The sequence below is a fragment of the Notothenia coriiceps genome, unplaced genomic scaffold, assembly GCF_000735185.1.
Source record: "Notothenia coriiceps isolate Sejong01 unplaced genomic scaffold, NC01 NC01_scaffold00034548, whole genome shotgun sequence".
In the NCBI taxonomy this organism is placed as follows: domain Eukaryota; kingdom Metazoa; phylum Chordata; class Actinopteri; order Perciformes; family Nototheniidae; genus Notothenia; species Notothenia coriiceps.
In genome coordinates this window covers 550,253-555,736 of record NW_011367249.1, presented here as the reverse complement: position 1 = coordinate 555,736, position 5,484 = coordinate 550,253, and positions in this window count along the sequence as shown.

Sequence of the window (5,484 nt, the reverse complement as noted above, 5' to 3'; positions counted from 1 at the left end):
TTTGTTTTTTTAATTGCATTACAGAAAATAAAGAACTTTATCACAATATTCTAATTTTCTGAGACAGTCCTGTATGTTGAATGTGCAGCTGGTCTTTATTGATTTCCTGGATTAGTAACCCTGGACTCATTGTCTNCACCGGCGGTCATACGATGGCTTAAGATGCCCTCACGAATGGCCCGATGTTGTTACGGTCAGAGACGAATTTGAACATTTCCTTTATCGTGTGTACATCTGGTGTACATTTTGGGACAGTTTGACAGGGGCTTAAGAGAGAAACTGCTAAATCTCAAATTCTAACCTTTATAGAGGAACCATCTCTCATATGCTATCTATACTTCTACCTTAAAAGGGGATTATAGTTTCAAAATGGAAAACATATTTTTGGTGCAGCTTAAAAGGGAATAGTTTTCCTTTAGGGAAACACTTTCATACTGTACATATGGAGCTGATCGGATGGAGACATCATAGTTTAATGAACGCGATAATGTATATACCTAACAGTACAGATATAGTACCTTCTTGCTCTCACATTGCTGCTCTGAACATCTACAGATACATACAGCAACCCCCACATAACACAGCCGCCTGTCAGCTCCCGCCTCAAACTCAACGCATCAAAGATACAAGCTTGGATCCAGAGGAAGGTTTTTAAGAAGGATGAGAAGAGAGAGAAAAAATCTCCCTTGCATCTTTCTGTCCTCCACTCCTCTCTTTCCTCTCAGAAGCTCCTCTAATGGGGGTACTGTTTGCATTTCAATGCGGTGTTTCTGCTTCCCTGACAGAGGGAATCTTTCCTTGCTGAATAAATGAGAGTGCTAATTAAAAGCAAACTGGCATAAATATTTTTTTCCTTTATTTTCTTTTGGACATTCCCTGTTTCTGCAGTTCAGACAGAATGCATGGATGTGCCGGGTGCTTGGCTGCTGGTTTTATGTAAATGTAATTATTTTGTTAAGGATTTATCAGTGGACACAATTCTGCATCACTGCAGGACACACATACATCTGCATAGATACCATGGTGACTGCTCTGTAGATGCAGTGTGTGTTTATTTGTGTGTGTGTGTGTGTGTATGTGTGTTTGTGTGTGTACTGCCAGCTTCTGCTACCTTATTCGTATACACAGATTCAGCCTTTTTTTTTCAGAGATATAAAGTGAAACAGCTCAGTGAAAATCACAGCAATTGCTACAGTTATAAGGAGGGGGAGGCAATGGATAGAAAAATAACCCTATCCTGAAGTTTGATAGAGGCTGAGAGCAGCAGAATGTAAATGGCCCTGAATGTCAACTGGCAAGCTTTAAAGCACAGTGGCTGCTGAAATGCTGCTGTATTTATGTCACTGGTTTCTCCTGGTGTGTGTTCTGTTTGCACTCCTACGAAGCCAACATCTCAGCTGTGACATTATGGGGGAGCAATCTTTTGGAAACGTCTAATCTGTCCAATGGCAGGTTTTTAGCTTTATGTCTTCTCACAGGTCTTTTTTATAACAATTGTGTTTGAACATAAGGTGTGTGAGTCGGTAAGAGTGAGTTTGCATGTAAATGGGCTGGTGTGTCTAAGTGTGAGTGTCTGTTTTTAAATTCATGTGCGTTTCAGTGTGAAAACGTGTCTTTGTGTGAGTGTGTGTGGGCATAGGAGCATGAAAGCAGTCTGCCAATTATGTATATTGAGTTTATCTTCTGCTCACTTTACCTAAGTGCTTCAATTTGGCAGACACACATAAACAGATGATCTATTGTAGGAGAGAGAGAGCTGAACAAGGTAAAAGGAGTGGATTGGAAGGGCAATGCAAAATAAGTGTTTTAGAGTATGTACCTTGACATTCAATGTAAAATCAGCACACGGTTGAACAAACATTTTGCAAACTTTGTGTCTCGTTTTTACAATGTGTGTCCTATCAATAAAGCCCCTGTTCACTGTATAGTCGTTGAATAAGGACGTTGTTATTCGTGGTCTTGCATAAGAAACCGTCCACTCTAGAATTATCTCTATGTCCTTGCTAGTTTGTTACAGTATTAGGGAATAAGAGGTTGTGTACTAAAGTTTGTAGGCTACTGTATGTGAGAGAGAGAGAGAGAAATAATCTTACCTTGTGCAAGGAGAAAGTGCGGACACAGAAAGTGGCCAACTCTATGGTGTCCAACAGGGTGACTTGGGTCATACCATAGGTCTCTGTGGCACGACTGGGCCAGTACTGGTCACACTTAATCTGGAAATGAGAGCAAGGGAAAGAGGTATGTTACATTCCAATAAATGGTGTTTCCAGTGTTAAAAAGATCACACACACACAAATGGAGAATTAAAGAAAAAATCCAAACATTCTTGCTCTGACATAATTGCATTCATACACGCACCACTCATTAAGACAGCCCTCCTGGGGATTAAAACTCAAGACGGTGTTGACAGAAACACCAAGGTAACTCTTCTCTATTTCAAAGCTGAGAAATAACGCTTTGCAGACTGAACAGATGGAACCAAACTGTCACAGCAACTCAACTATAATAGCTTAACTTCACCCATCTTATACAAATCCTGCAAGCGTCTTTCCGTACGTCTTAGAACTCAAATGTTCACCGGTAAAGCAACACATTAGTGTACAGGCACATGTTTAACATTTAGGACACATTATACCTTAACAATTACATTTAGGATCTGTCAAAACAAACACACAAATAGAGGGTCATCATTTCAGAACTTTACATATAACAATGTATTCTTGTAAATGCTTCAGAAGGAGTTTAATTTGTAGGACATTTCTGGATAAGTATCTCAATTTTACTTTTGATTTTTTATTGGCCTTTTCCCCACTGGTTCTACATTATATCTTAAAACATAACACGACCAGCTTCCTCCATCCCTCCCCTGTCAGGTCCCTTAATAAAGATTCATTCAAAATGGGGTGTGACGAGCCAGTGGACTTCAGATGAGATTTGACAGCTAGTGAGGGAGATGCACTCGCTGCTCTCCGTCTTTCTCTCCCAGTTTCTGCTCAAGCTGACACTCAAGTTCTACCGCCCACTAATCCTGATCACGTTTGACAGGAGTGGAACGCGCAAGTCAGGATGGAGGATAGGTAAACAATTGAACAGGGTTACAGTGAGGTAAATTAGTGGAGACACCTGGGGTGAGCGAGCCCGATGTTGACACATGTTGGAGTTGACAGGATGAATCATCGCAGCTGGCTTTTTGACATTTAGACAAGTTCACTCCTTGATAGCAAATGTCAAATACGTAAGAGACTTCCCTAACAGTGCCACCTTGGTTTTTACTGTTTCACAATGCCAGATGACAATTTTCCTAAACGATTTCCAAGTGCTGCTGTTGCCCAACTGTATTTTGATCTATTGTAAGCAAGAGTAAATTGTCTGCAATTTATTTTATTTAACTCAAAAGGTTGGACTTATGGTATCTTGGGAAAAGTGTCTTTGCAAGCTCAAGGATACCAGGCTAAACACCATCTGTAAAACTTCCAAAAATACTCTTCCCCATGGAGATAAAAGTATGAACAGAACAGAAAAACTAAAAATAATGAACTTGTATGACATCTCATTGCTCCCATTTGGGACTGAGCTGCTGTACTCTCAATGCACTTTTCTCTAACTTCCACTATCAACAGATGGTTGTGGAAAGCAATGGTCACAGATAGTGTAGGCCCTCTGTTGCTTTACATTTAATTTTAGCGTCCTGCCTTGTGCACTCAGAGCGCAAAACTTGCTAAGCTCTGAGTACTGAAGGGAACAAGTAACAGCTTGTTGTTTTTCACTGCAAATAAAGAGAGAAATGAGAGCCAAGATACTCCCAGTGGAAACGCAGCCTAGCTTATCAGATGTGAACAGGTAGTCCGTCTTTGAATTAACTCTATTTTAAAGCCTCCCAGCTGTTTTCACCACTTAACATTTCTACACTTCTCTGAAAGAAATCCAGCTCAAGAAAATATATTATGCTTACCTATCCAATGTGTGTGAAACTGGGAAATCCCTGTAAAGCTGGGCCCTTCTCTGCAGCTGGTTCATATCCTTGGCCAGTGATTTCAATTTGTGGTTTTATATATACAATTCTAAGTTTGTGAGGCCACTGCTGAAGAGATTTAAAAATAGACCAGCCAACCTCCGCCAGTGACTTACCCGTGACTTCTCCTCCAGCCGGGTCATCATGACCACAGTGGCGGCTCTCTGCTCCCACACCATCCTCCAGAAGTCCCCGAACGTCTCTGGCAAAGGACCCTGGGTGGCGATGTAGGCGTTCTGCTTCCTGTAGCCATCAATGTAGTTGGAATTGATATAGTCGCTCCCTGTGATACCTAGATAAAAACAACAGAGAATATATATATAGTAAGAGATTGAACAATCTGTTTTGTAGGCTTTCTTCACTTTGAATCCACACCTTGCCTTAATCTCTCCGATTTGTTCATTGTTTTACTTTCCTCATTATTCGCACCCCTTTGTTTTGTGCCATCTGCCTCGATAATTCACAGTTATCACACACTAACCCTGTGTCCCAATCAATGAAGGTGTAAAGATTGCAGAAAGGAAAACAAGGAAAGAAGTTAATTGCTTGGTTCTTACACCTCTATTGTTAAAAGAAGTGAAAATTGGCTGAGATCTGTAGATATAATGAATTATCCAGAGGACAGTGGCAGTGTCAACTTTTGGGACTTAACATATTCTAACCAATAAATGGTATACTACCATACCATATTACTAAAATAACCTCTCATAACCCCTCTCCCCCCTTTGCTACAGGAGAGCTGAAGGAACCCTCAGTTGTTTTTCCATTTGAATGGATTTCAATGCAGCAACTGCCTCGGATTCACAACTTCCTGTACTGATCTTTTCTCATTTTCTTATTCTGCCCCTGTGGTTCTGCCTCGGTTTCTGTACAGCCTAGATGTGATTTACCGCCACCACAGACAGAGTATGCTTGTAAATGGAGGATATCGAGGAGTAAATCAGCCTCTCAGCAGCCACAGCCAGGAGGTAGATCCAGCTACCATCCTTCTCATCCCGCCACCATGCTCTGTTGCACACCGGTCCACTAAATCTAGCCCTAAGGAGGAACGCCTCCACGTTTTGGGGTAGACGGATGTGTACTGCAGACATAATGACGAGGGTGGTGTATATGGCACTTGTAAGCTCTATCGCGAAAGCTTGCTTCCGTAATCTGCGATTAGAGTATGTCTAACACTGAGCATCTGACAGTGATAAGACAGAACATCACAACCTTTCACCAACACTTGAGAAGAGACTGGAGTGTGGAGGCATCCGTGTTGAAGAGTCACGTCTCTCTTTGAGTGACGTGTCCTCACTCAAGCGACAAACAATGAAACACTTGACTGGGCTAATTTAAGAGAGGAGACGCAGTGTGGACAACAACCAGGGTCGAGAGGAAGAATGAGATAGAGAGAGAGAGAGAGGGAAAGATAGAGAGAGAAATATATATATATATATATATATATATATATATTTCTCTCTCTATCTTTC